Consider the following 14546-nt stretch of genomic DNA (forward strand, 5'->3'; position numbering starts at 1 on the left):
CTCTCCTCCCTGCACCTCTCCACCTCTCCACCCCTCCACCCTGCTCCTCTCCACCCTGCACCCCTCCACCTCCCAACCCTCCACCTCCCAGATTTGGATAATCTAATCCTGTGTAGGGTTAGGGATTTGGATAATCTAATCCTGTGTAGGGTTAGTGATTTGGATAATCTAATCCTGTGTAGGGTTAGTGATTTGGATAATCTAATCCTGTGTAGGGTTAGGGATTTGGATAATCTAATCCTGTGTAGGGTTAGTGATTTGGATAATCTAATCCTGTGTAGGGTTAGTGATTTGGATAATCTAATCCTGTGTAGGGTTAGTGATTTGGATAATCTAATCCTGTGTAGGGTTAGTGATTTGGATAATCTAATCCTGTGTAGGGTTAGTGATTTGGATAATCTAATCCTGTGTAGGGTCAGTGATTTGGATAGTCTAATCCTGTGTAGGGTTAGTGATTTGGATAGTCTAATCCTGTGCAGGGTTAGTGATTTGGATAATCTAATCCTGTGCAGGGTTAGTGATTTGGATAATCTAATCCTGTGCAGGGTTAGTGATTTGGATAATCTAATCCTAGTAGCATCCAACATTTTGGCGCTAAACATTTTATCCAAATCTCATCCTTCATGGAGAGTTACTGAATAGCACTGAGTCACATTCACGTCATCTTCATCTGAGATCCTTAAATGGGTTTTTTTTTTCTCCAGAGGGAGTCTGAGGGTGTGTCCTAAATGGCAACCTATTCCCTATCTAGTGAACTCTTTTTGACCAGGGCCCATAGGACTTTTTGTCAAGAGTAGTGCACTAAATAGGGAATAGGGTGCCATTGGAGAAGCACTCTATTATAGCGATAATCACTTTAACATATGCATTTATTACTGTGTTTTTGTTTTCTGAGAACCATATTGAAGTGGTTGTTAGTGTCATGTGTGGCGTCAACTTGTTGTGCTGTTACCTGAAAAGGCTTGGTGTCAATTCCATTTTAAATGCAGTCATTTCAGGAAGTAGACTGAAATCATCGAGAATAGAATCATTGAGGAGAATTGGAATTTGAGTTTTGTTCGAGAATTGACTGAATTGAAATGGAATTGACCCCGACCCTGTTACCTGAATGATATCCACCTGTCCAAGTGTTAAGCAATGGACAAATAATACACTGTTATGTGACAATACATATCTATCTACTCACCTGCAACAACAGTGTAAACTCATCTTGTAGTAGGCAATAAATACATTGATTCAAGGGCGAAGTTGTGGTATACATATTGGGGGTCCCGAACAGTAGACGGTGAGTCTGGGGGGACATTTAAAACCTGTTTCCTGCAATTCTACACAGTTTGCCATGACTTATTATGCCTCTCCTGAGGGGTATATGGAGGGCTTTTCAGTGGGGTATATGGAGGGGGTATTCGGAGGGCTATTCAGTGGGGTATCTGGAGGGGTATATGGAGGGGTATACATTTCACAGGGTAAAAATTCCCTGTTTTAGGTCATTTAAGATCACCACTTTATTTTAATAATGTGAAATGTCAAAATAATAGTAGAGAGAATTATTTATTTCAGCTTTTATTTCTTTCATCACATTCCCAGTGGGTCAGAAGTTTACATACACTCAATTAGTATTTGGTAGCATTAACTTTAAATTGTTTAACTTGGGTCAAATGTTTCGGGTAACCTTCCACAAGCTTCCCACAATAAATTGGGTGAATTTTGGCCCATTCCTCCTGACAGAGCTGGTGTAACTGAGTCAGGTTTGTAGGCCTCCTTGCTCGCACACGCTTTTTCAGTTCTGCCCACACATTTTCTATGGGATTGAGGTCAGGGCTTGTGATGGCCACTTCAATACCTTGACTTTGTTGTCCTTAAGCCATTTTGCCACAACTTTAGAAGTATGCTTGGGGTCATTGTCCATTTGGAAGACCCATTTGCGACCAAGCTTTAACTTCCTGACTGATGTCTTGAGATGTTGCTTCAATATATCCACATAATTTCCCTTCCTCATGATGCCATCTATTTTGTGAAGTGCACCAGTCCCTCCTGCAGCAAAGCACCCCCACAACATGATGCTGCCACCCCCGCGCTTCACGGTTGGAATGTTTTTCTTCGGCTTGCTAGCGTCACCCTTTTTCCTCCTAAGATAACGATGGACATTATGGCCAAACAGTTCTATTTTTGTGTCATCAGACCAGAGGACATTTCTCCAAAAAGTACAATCTTTGTCCCCATGTGCAGTTGAAAACCGTAGTCTGGCTTTTTTATGGCGGTTTTGGAGCAGTGGCTTCTTCCTTGCTGAGCGGCCTTTCAGGTTATGTTGATATAGGACTCGTTTTCCTGTGGATATAGATACTTTTGTACCTGTTTCCTCCAGCATCTTCACAAGGTCCTTTGCTGTTGTTCTGGGATTGATTTGCACTTTTCGCACCAAAGTACGTTAATCTCTAGGAGACAGAACGTGTCTCCTTCCTGAGCGGTATGACGGCTGCATGGTCCCATGGTGTTTATACTTGCGTACTATTGTTTGTACAGATGAACGTGGTACCTTCAGGCGTTTGGAAATTGTTCCCAAGGATGAACCAGACTTGTGGAGGTCTTGGCTGATTTATTTAGATTTTCCCATGATGTCAAGCAAAGAGGCACTGAGTTTGAAGGTAGGCCTTGAAGTACATCCACAGGTACACCTCCAATTGACTCAAATGATGTCAATTAGCCTATCAGAAGCTTCTAAAGTCATGACACAATTTCCTGGAATTTTCCAAGCTGTTTAAAGGCACAGTCAACTTACTGTATGTAAACTTCTAACCCACTGGAATTGTGATAGTGAAATAATCTGTCTGTAAACAATTGTTAGAAAAACTACTTGTCATGCACAAAGTAGATGTCCTAAAAGACTTGCCAAAACTATAGGTTGTTAAGACATTTGTGGAGTGGTTGAAAAACGAGTTTTAATGACTCCAACCTAAGTGTTTGTAAACTTCCGACTTCAACTGTACGTATCTGCCCTGTATAGTCTTTATCTTCCTGTACATCTCTCTATCCCTTTCTATCTGCCCTGTACAGGAGGTTATCTCTCCAAGCAGATTCTATTACAGTAAGCTTCAAAAGGACTTAGCTTCACTGGGAACTTATACCCCTGGTATTGTCTGTGTGTCTGTCAGCGCATGTGTGTGTATTGTGTCACTGTGTGTGTGTCTGTCATCGCAGGAGGAGGGTTACAGACCAGAGGAGAGCCCATCACTCAGTCACCTTTAACACAGTCTCAGAGTCCAAACCCTGGGAACAGCCACCTTTAACAGTCTCACAGAGTCTCTCAGAGACCAAACCATGGGAACAGCCACCTTTAACAGTCTCACAGAGTCTCTCAGAGACCAAACCCTGGGACCAGCCACCTTTAACAGTCTCACAGAGTCTCAGAGACCAAACCCTGGGACCAGTCACCTTTAACAGTCTCACAGAGTCTCAGAGACAACCAGACCCAGACAGAAATGGAGATAGAACCACAACTCTACAAACAGCTGAAGAATCAACAACAGTTGAATGAATGAAGGAGTGAATTCATTAATTTTATGTGTCACATGCTTCATAAACAACAGGTGTAGACCAACAGTGAAATGTTTACTTAAAGGTCCTTTTCCAACAATGCAGAGTTAAAGATAAAATAAACAAGATAGAAATTGTGACACAAGGAATAAATACACAATGAACAAGGAATAAATACACAATGAACAATGAATAACAAAAAGTTGGACAATAACATGGTTATATACAGGAAGTAGACAATAACATGGCTATATACAGAGAGTACCAGTACTGATTGGATGTGCAGTGGTACGAGGTAACTGAGGTAGCTATGTACTGTACATGTAGGTAGGGGTAAAGTGACTAGACAACAGGATAGATAATAGACAGTAGCAGCAGTATACTGTAGGTAGGGGTAAAGGATAGATAATAGACAGTAACAGCAGTATACTGAAGGTAGGGGTAAAGGATAGATAATAGACAGTAACAGCAGTATACTGAAGGTAGGGGTAAAGGATAGATAATAGACAGTAACAGCAGTATACTGTAGGTAGGGGTAAAGGATAGATAATAGACGGTAACAGCAGTATACTGTAGGTAGGGGTAAAGGATAGATAATAGACAGTAACAGCAGTATACTGTAGGTAGGGGTAAAGGATAGATAATAGACAGTAACAGCAGTATACTGTAGGTAGGGGTAAAGGATAGATAATAGACAGTAACAGCAGTATACTGTAGGTAGGGGTAAAGGATAGATAATAGACAGTAACAGCAGTATACTGTAGGTAGGGGTAAAGGATAGATAATAGACAGTAACAGCAGTATACTGTAGGTAGGGGTAAAGGATAGATAATAGACAGTAACAGCAGTATACTGTAGGTAGGGGTAAAGGATAGATAATAGACAGTAACAGCAGTATACTGTAGGTAGGGGTAAAGGATAGATAATAGACAGTAACAGCAGTATACTGTAGGTAGGGGTAAAGGATAGATAATAGACAGTAACAGCAGTATACTGTAGGTAGGGGTAAAGGATAGATAATAGACAGTAACAGCAGTATACTGTAGGTAGGGGTAAAGGATAGATAGACAGTAACAGCAGTATACTGTAGGTAGGGGTAAAGGATAGATAATAGACAGTAACAGCAGTATACTGAAGGTAGGGGTAAAGGATAGATAATAGACAGTAACAGCAGTATACTGTAGGTATACTGTATGTAGGTATACTGTGGGACTCAGCCTGGATGTCTCTGGTATAGAAACTGTATGGGACTCAGCCTGGATGTCTCTGGTATAGAAACTGTATGGGACTCAGCCTGGATGTCTCTGGTATAGAAACTGTATGGGACTCAGCCTGTATGTCTCTGGTATAGAAATTGTATTTCTATTTCCTGTTCTCTCCAAGTTGTCAGCTGAAGGCTGAACTTAATTACACCTGTCTGTTGTTCCGTACAGAGGCAGTGTGTTTAATAAATATGTAATGCGAAGGAAGAGAAGCACACAGAGAGAGCAGTAGAATACTGAAGAACATGATTCCTTTTGGACAGCCAGGCATCCCTCTCTCCAGTCCACTGACGCCAATGAGACCAATGTTTCACAATGAGACCAATGTTTCCCAATGAGACCAATGTTTCCCAATGTTTCCCAATGAGACCAATGAGACCAATGAGACCAATGTTTCACAATGAGACCAATGTTTCCCAATGAGACCAATGTTTCCCAATGAGACCAATGTTTCCCAATGTTTCCCAATGAGACCACTGACACCAATGTTTCCCAATGAGACCACTGAGACCAATGTTTCCCAATGAGACCACTGAGACCACTGACACCAATGTTTCCCAATGAGACCACTGAGACCACTGACACCAATGTTTCCCAATGAGACCACTGAGACCACTGACACCAATGTTTCCCAATGAGACCACTGAGACCACTGACACCAACGTTTCCCAATGAGACCACTGAGACCACTGACACCAACGTTTCCCAATGAGACCAACAAATGAACAATGCAGACAACACACATTGTAGGAAGATGTACTTCACTGAAATGTTCAACCTCTCCCTGATCCAGTCTGTAATACCAACCTCTCCCTGATCCAGTCTGTAATACCAACCTGTCCCTGATCCAGTCTGTAATACCAACCTCTCCCTGATCCAGTCTGTAATACCAACCTCTCCCTGATCCAGTCTGTAATACCAACCTCTCCCTGATCCAGTCTGTAATACCAACCTCTCCCTGATCCAGTCTGTAATACCAACCTGTCCCTGATCCAGTCTGTAATACCAACCTCTCCCTGATCCAGTCTGTAATACCAACCTGTCCCTGATCCAGTCTGTAATACCAACCTCTCCCTGATCCAGTCTGTAATACCAACCTCTCCCTGATCCAGTCTGTAATACCAACCTCTCCCTGATCCAGTCTGTAATACCAACATCTCCCTGATCCAGTCTGTAATACCAACCTGTCCCTGATCCAGTCTGTAATACCAACCTCTCCCTGATCCAGTCTGTAATACCAACCTCTCCCTGATCCAGTCTGTAATACCAACCTGTCCCTGATCCAGTCTGTAATACCAACCTCTCCTTGATCCAGTCTGTAATACCAACCTCTCCCTGGTCCAGTCTGTAATACCAACCTCTCCCTGATCCAGTCTGTAATACCAACCTCTCCCTGATCCAGTCTGTAATACCAACCTCTCCCTGATCCAGTCTGTAATACCAACATCTCCCTGATCCAGTCTGTAATACCAACCTCTCCTTGATCCAGTCTGTAATACCAACCTGTCCCTGATCCAGTCTGTAATACCAACCTCTCCCTGATCCAGTCTGTAATACCAACCTCTCCCTGATCCCGTCTGTAATACTAACCTGTCCCTGATCCAGTCTGTAATACCAACCTGTCCCTGATCCAGTCTGTAATACCAACCTCTCCCTGATCCAGTCTGTAATACCAACCTCTCCCTGATCCAGTCTGTAATACCAACCTCTCCCTGATCCCGTCTGTAATACTAACCTGTCCCTGATCCAGTCTGTAATACCAACCTGTCCCTGATCCAGTCTGTAATACCAACCTCTCCCTGATCCAGTCTGTAATACCAACCTCTCCCTGATCCAGTCTGTAATACCAACCTGTCCCTGATCCAGTCTGTAATACCAACCTCTCCCTGATCCAGTCTGTAATACCAACCTCTCCCTGATCCAGTCTGTAATACCAACCTCTCCCTGATCCAGTCTGTCCAGTCTGTAATACCAACCTCTCCCTGATCCAGTCTGTAATACCAACCTCTCCCTGATCCAATCTGTAATACCAACCTCTCCCTGATCCAGTCTGTAATACCAACCTCTCCCTGATCCAGTCTGTAATACCAACATCTCCCTGATCCAGTCTGTAATACCAACCTCTCCTTGATCCAGTCTGTAATACCAACCTGTCCCTGATCCAGTCTGTAATACCAACCTCTCCCTGATCCAGTCTGTAATACCAATCTCTCCCTGATCCCGTCTGTAATACTAACCTGTCCCTGATCCAGTCTGTAATACTAACCTGTCCCTGATCCAGTCTGTAATACCAACCTCTCCCTGATCCAGTCTGTAATACCAACCTCTCCCTGATCCAGTCTGCAATACTAACCTGTCCCTGATCCAGTCTGTAATACCAACCTGTCCCTGATCCAGTCTGTAATACCAACCTCTCCCTGATCCAGTCTGTAATACCAACCTCTCCCTGATCCAGTCTGTAATACCAACCTGTCCCTGATCCAGTCTGTAATACCAACCTCTCCCTGATCCAGTCTGTAATACCAACCTCTCCCTGATCCAGTCTGTAATACCAATCTCTCCCTGATCCAGTCTGTAATACCAACCTCTCCCTGATCCAGTCTGTAATACCAACCTGTCCCTGATCCAGTCTGTAATACCAACCTCTCCCCGATCCAGTCTGTAATACCAACCTGTCCCTGATCCAGTCTGTAATACCAACTTCTCCCTGATCCAGTCTGTAATACCAACCTCTCCCTGATCCAGTCTGCAATACCAACCTCTCCCTGATCCAGTCTGTAATACCAACCTCTCCCTGATCCAGTCTGTAATACCAACCTGTCCCTGATCCAGTCTGTAATACCAACCTCTCCCTGATCCAGTCTGTAATACCAACCTGTCCCTGATCCAGTCTGTAATACCAACCTGTCCCTGATCCAGTCTGCAATACCAACCTCTCCCTGATCCAGTCTGTAATACCAACCTCTCCCTGATCCAGTCTGTAATATCAACCTCTCCCTGATCCAGTCTGTAATACCAACCTCTCCCTGATCCAGTCTGTAATACCAACCTCTCCCTGATCCAGTCTGTAATACCAACCTCTCCCTGATCCAGTCTGTAATACCAACCTCTCCCTGATCCAGTCTGTAATACCAACCTCTCCCTGATCCAGTCTGTAATACCAACCTCTCCCTGATCCAGTCTGTAATACCAACCTGTCCCTGATCCAGTCTGTAATACCAACCTCTCCCTGATCCAGTCTGTAATACCAACCTCTCCCTGATCCAGTCTGTAATACCAACCTCTCCCTGATCCAGTCTGTAATACCAACCTCTCCCTGATCCAGTCTGTAATACCAACCTCTCCCTGATCCAGTCTGTAATACCAACCTGTCCCTGATCCAGTCTGTAATACCAACCTCTCCCTGATCCAGTCTGTAATACCAACCTATCCCTGATCCAGTCTGTAATACCAACCTCTCCCTGATCCAGTCTGTAATACCAACCTATCCCTGATCCAGTCTGTAATACCAACCTAACCCTGATCCAGTCTGTAATACCAACCTCTCCCTGATCCAGTCTGTAATACCAACCTCTCCCTGATCCAGTCTGTAATACCAACCTGTCCCTGATCCAGTCTGTAATACCAACCTCTCCCTGATCCAGTCTGTAATACCAACCTCTCCCTGATCCAGTCTGTAATAACAACCTCTCCCTGATCCAGTCTGTAATACCAACCTCTCCCTGATCCCGTCTGTAATACTAACCTGTCCCTGATCCAGTCTGCAATACCAACCTGTCCCTGATCCAGTCTGTAATACCAACCTCTCCCTGATCCAGTCTGTAATACCAACCTCTCCCTGATCCAGTCTGTAATACCAACCTCTCCCTGATCCAGTCTGTAATACCAACTTGTTTGAAGCAGACCACCATGGTCGCCGTGCCCAAGAACGCCAAGGTAACCTGCCTAAATGACTAACGACCCGTAGCACTTACATCTGTAGCCATGAAGTGCTTTGAAAGGCTGGTCATGGCTCACATCAACACCATCATCCCAGAAACCCTGGACCCACTCCAATTGGCATACCGCCCAAACAGATCCACAGATGAGCCAATCTCTATTCTACTCCTCACTGTCCTCTCCCACCTGGACAAAATGAACACCTACATTGTGTTGAAATGCTGCCCATTGACTACAGCTCAGCATTCAACACCATTGTCCCCTCCAAGCTCGTCACCAAGCTCAGGACCCTGGGACTGAACACGTCTCTCTGCAACTGGATCCTGGACTTTGAGTGACGTGCTTTACTTTGTTATTTTAATGCGTAAATGACGCATAACCTGCAAAAGTTTAAGTTCAGCGTAGTCACTGGTTAAAAAAAAAAAAAGGAAACACTAGGCCCAAAACGAGGAGCTGAAGTTCTTCAACAAGTGGAAGCAGCGGCTCCTCCCCGCGGCTCAGCGGAGAAATTAACAGCGAGGATTTGAAGGCCGAGATTCTTGCTGCCCTCAGAGCAGACATTTCGTCCGGAAACTCAAGGAGGCGCTCAGTGAGAGTTTACAAGCAGTCAAGAATGAACAAAGCATACAGCAATGGTTCGTACTGTCTCCCGATCCCTCTTGTCTCAGCCTCCAGTATTTATGCTGCAGTAGTTTATGTGTCGGGGGGCTAGGGTCAGTCTGTTATATCTGGAGTATTTCTCCTGTCTTATCCGGTGTCCTGTGTGAGTTTAAGTATGCTCTCTCTAATTCTTTCTTTTTTTTCTCTATCTCAGAGGACCTGAGCCCTAGGACCATGCCTCAGGACTACCTGGCATGATGACTCCTTGCTGTGCCCAGTCCACCTGGTCGTGCCAGTCCACCTGGCCGTGCTGCTGCTCCAGTTTCAACTGTTCTGCCTGCGGCTATGGAACCCTGACCTGTTCACCGGACGTGCTACCTGTCCCAGACCTGCTGTTTTCAACTCTCTAGAGACAGCAGGAGCGGTAGAGATACTCTGAATGATCGGCTATGAAAAGCCAACTGACATTTACTCCTGAGGTGCTGACCTGTTGCACCCTTGACAACCAATGTGATTATTATTATTTGACCATGCTGGTCATTTATGAACATTTGAACATCTTGGCCATGTTCTGTTATAATCTCCACCCGGCACAGCCAGAAGAGGACTGGCCACCCCTCATAGCCTGGTTCCTCTCTAGGTTTCTTCCTAGGTTCTGGCCTTTCTAGGGAGTTTTTCCTAACCACTGTGCTTCTACACCTGCATTGCTTGCTGTTTGGGGTTTTAGGCTGGGTTTCTGTATAAGCACTTTGAGACATCAGCTGATGTAAGAAGGGCTTTATAAATACATTTGATTTGATTTGAACTGGATACAGTTAAAATAAGAAACCCGTCTCAGACATGGAACAAGTCTTGTCATCATGTCAGGAGGACCCGACTACGCTACAAACCACTGTCTGAGGTAACGTTAGTGAACGTTGCTGGTACCATCAGTTTATGTTATTATTAGATAACGTTAGTGAACGTTGCTGGTACCATCAGTTTATGTTATTATTAGATAACGTTAGTGAACGTTGCTGGTACCATCAGTTTATGTTATTATTAGGTAACGTTAGTGAACGTTGCTGGTACCATCAGTTTATGTTATTATTAGATAACGTTAGAGAACATTGCTGGTACCATCAGTTTGTTATTATTAGATAACGTTAGTGAACGTTGCTGGTACCATCAGTTTATGTTATTATTAGATAACGTTAGTGAACGTTGCTGGTACCATTGGTTGATGATGTCGTTAGGTAACATTAGCTCTGGTACCATTGGTTGATGATGTCGTTAGGTAACATTAGCTCTGGTACCATTGGTTGATGATGTCGTTAGGTAACATTAGCTCTGGTACCATTGGTTGATGATGTCGTTAGGTAACATTAGCTCTGGTACCATTGGTTGATGATGTCGTTAGGTAACATTAGCTCTGGTACCATTGGTTGATGATGTCGTTAGGTAACATTAGCTCTGGTACCATTGGTTGATGATGTCGTTAGGTAACGTTAGTGCCTTATCTCTGGTACCATTGGTTGATGTCGTTAGGTAACATTAGCTCTGGTACCATTGGTTGATGATGTCGTTAGGTAACATTAGCTCTGGTACCATTGGTTGATGATGTCGTTAAGTAACATTAGCTCTGGTACCATTGGTTGATGATGTCGTTAGGTAACGTTAGTGCCTTAGCTCTGGTACCATTGGTTGATGATGTCGTTAGGTAACATTAGCTCTGGTACCATTGGTTGATGATGTCGTTAGGTAACATTAGCTCTGGTACCATTGGTTGATGATGTCGTTAGGTAACATTAGCTCTGGTACCATTGGTTGATGATGTCGTTAGGTAACATTAGCTCTGGTACCATTGGTTGATGATGTCGTTAGGTAACGTTAGTGCCTTATCTCTGGTACCATTGGTTGATGTCGTTAGGTAACATTAGCTCTGGTACCATTGGTTGATGATGTCGTTAGGTAACATTAGCTCTGGTACCATTGGTTGATGATGTCGTTAAGTAACATTAGCTCTGGTACCATTGGTTGATGATGTCGTTAGGTAACGTTAGTGCCTTAGCTCTGGTACCATTGGTTGATGATGTCGTTAGGTAACATTAGCTCTGGTACCATTGGTTGATGATGTCGTTAGGTAACGTTAGTGCCTTATCTCTGGTACCATTGGTTGATGATGTCGTTAGGTAACATTAGCTCTGGTACCATTGGTTGATGATGTCGTTAGGTAACATTAGTGCCTTAGCTGTGGTGAGTCAATTCTCCTGTTGTTGTAAGTGTTATTTTATTACCACGAAGCTGCTCATCTCTGTTTCTCGATGGTACCCGTATCCAGGGTAGATAACGCACAGTTCTATTATTAGGTTATGTCATTTATTTAAAGACGTTGCTGTAAAATGTTTTATACTTTCCTTCAGAACAGCCTTGTTTTGGGTTGTAAAATAAATATTTCTTATTTATTTGTTATGCTTCACTTGTTTTAAATCCTTCACTATTTCATCAGGGCTCTCGACTCGATAGGTTCAGTGTTTTTATAGCCATGTTATTACCTTGTATCCCTGCACATTGACTTGGTCCCGGTAGTCCCAAGGACCCGTCAGACAGCATTTCACTGTTAGTCTACACCTGTTGTTTACCAAGGACCCGTCAGTCAGCATTTCACTGTTAGTCTGCACCTGTTGTTTACCAAGGACCCGTCAGTCAGCATTTCACTGTTAGTCTACACCTGTTGTTTACCAAGGACCCGTCAGACAGCATTTCACTGTTAGTCTACACCTGTTGTTTACCAAGGACCCGTCAGTCAGCATTTCACTGTTAGTCTACACCTGTTGTTTACCAAGGACCCGTCAGTCAGCATTTCACTGTTAGTCTACACCTGTTGTTTACCAAGGACCCGTCAGTCAGCATTTCACTGTTAGTCTACACCTGTTGTTTACCAAGGACCCGTCAGTCAGCATTTCACTGTTAGTCAACACCTGTTGTTTACCAAGGACCCGTCAGTCAGCATTTCACTGTTAGTCAACACCTGTTGTTTACCAAGGACCCGTCAGTCAGCATTTCACTGTTAGTCTACACCTGTTGTTTACCAAGGACCCGTCAGTCAGCATTTCACTGTTAGTCTACACCTGTTGTTTACCAAGGACCCGTCAGTCAGCATTTCACTGTTAGTCTACACCTGTTGTTTACCAAGGACCCGTCAGTCAGCATTTCACTGTTAGTCTACACCTGTTGTTTACCAAGGACCCGTCAGTCAGCATTTCACTGTTAGTCTACACCTGTTGTTTACCAAGGACCCGTCAGTCAGCATTTCACTGTTAGTCTACACCTGTTGTTTACCAAGGACCCGTCAGTCAGCATTTCACTGTTAGTCTACACCTGTTGTTTACCAAGGACCCGTCAGTCAGCATTTCACTGTTAGTCTACACCTGTTGTTTACTAGTACAATTTGATTTGATCACTGGTGATTTGATTACAGGTGATTACAGGTGATTACAGGTGATGTGATTACAGGTGATTACAGGTGATTACAGGTGGGTATAATTACAATAAAACCAGAAGGCTTTATAACGTTGACTGCGACTTTAGGGAGCTCCTAACAAGTAGTGGTGTTTTTCCACTGATGAGTTTGTTACAATGACCTCCAGAGAAACATGTAGCCCAGCAGTTAGAGAGATGGGTCAGTAAGAGAACAGCTTGTTCAAATTTCCCGACCTGAAAAATGTGTTGATGTGCCCTTGAGCAAGGCACTCACAACAAAATGTGGAATAAGTCAAGGGTTATGAATACTTTCTGAAGGCACTTTAATAACCCAAACTGCTCCAGGGTCGCAGGGTCGCTGCGACCCTACTCTCTGAGGGTAATGGCAGACCCTGGCTGTGACCCTACTCTCTGAGGGTAATGGAAGACCCTGGCTGTGACCCTACTCTCTGAGGGTAATGGAAGACCCTGGCTGTGACCCTACTCTCTGAGGGTAATGGAAGACCCTGGCTGTGACCCTACTCTCTGAGGGTAATGGAAGACCCTGGCTGTGACCCTACTCTCTGAGGGTAATGGAAGACCCTGGCTGTGACCCTACTCTCTGAGGGTAATGGAAGACCCTGGCTGTGACCCTACTCTCTGAGGGTAATGGAAGACCCTGGCTGTGACCCTACTCTCTGAGGGTAATGGAAGACCCTGGCTGTGACCCTACTCTCTGAGGGTAATGGAAGACCCTGGCTGTGACCCTACTCTCTGAGGGTAATGGAAGACCCTGGCTGTGACTCTACTCTCTGAGGGTAATGGAAGACCCTGGCTGTGACTCTACTCTCTGAGGGTAATGGAAGACCCTGGCTGTGACCCTACTCTCTGAGGGTAATGGAAGACCCTGGCTGTGACCCTACTCTCTGAGGGTAATGGAAGACCCTGGCTGTGACCCTACTCTCTGAGGGTAATGGAAGACCCTGGCTGTGACCCTACTCTCTGAGGGTAATGGAAGACCCTGGCTGTGACCCTACTCTCTGAGGGTAATGGAAGACCCTGGCTGTGACCCTACTCTCTGAGGGTAATGGAAGACCCTGGCTGTGACCCTACTCTCTGAGGGTAATGGAAGACCCTGGCTGTGACCCTACTCTCTGAGGGTAATGGAAGACCCTGGCTGTGACCCTACTCTCTGAGGGTAATGGAAGACCCTGGCTGTGACCCTACTCTCTGAGGGTAATGGAAGACCCTGGCTGTGACCCTACTCTCTGAGGGTAATGGAAGACCCTGGCTGTGACCCTACTCTCTGAGGGTAATGGAAGACCCTGGCTGTGACCCTACTCTCTGAGGGTAATGGAAGACCCTGGCTGTGACCCTACTCTCTGAGGGTAATGGAAGACCCTGGCTGTGACCCTACTCTCTGAGGGTAATGGAAGACCCTGGCTGTGACCCTACTCTCTGAGGGTAATGGAAGACCCTGGCTGTGACCCTACTCTCTGAGGGTAATGGAAGACCCTGGCTGTGACCCTACTCTCTGAGGGTAATGGAAGACCCTGGCTGTGACCCTACTCTCTGAGGGTAATGGAAGACCCTGGCTGTGACCCTACTCTCTGAGGGTAATGGAAGACCCTGGCTGTGACCTACTCTCTGAGGGTAATGGAAGACCCTGGCTGTGACCCTACTCTCTGAGGGTAATGGAAGACCCTGGCTGTGACCCTACTCTCTGAGGGTAATGGAAGACCCTGGCTGTGACCCTACTCTCTGAGGGTA

Source organism: Salvelinus namaycush, chromosome 11 (assembly GCF_016432855.1).
Source record: "Salvelinus namaycush isolate Seneca chromosome 11, SaNama_1.0, whole genome shotgun sequence".
Lineage (NCBI taxonomy): Eukaryota > Metazoa > Chordata > Actinopteri > Salmoniformes > Salmonidae > Salvelinus > Salvelinus namaycush.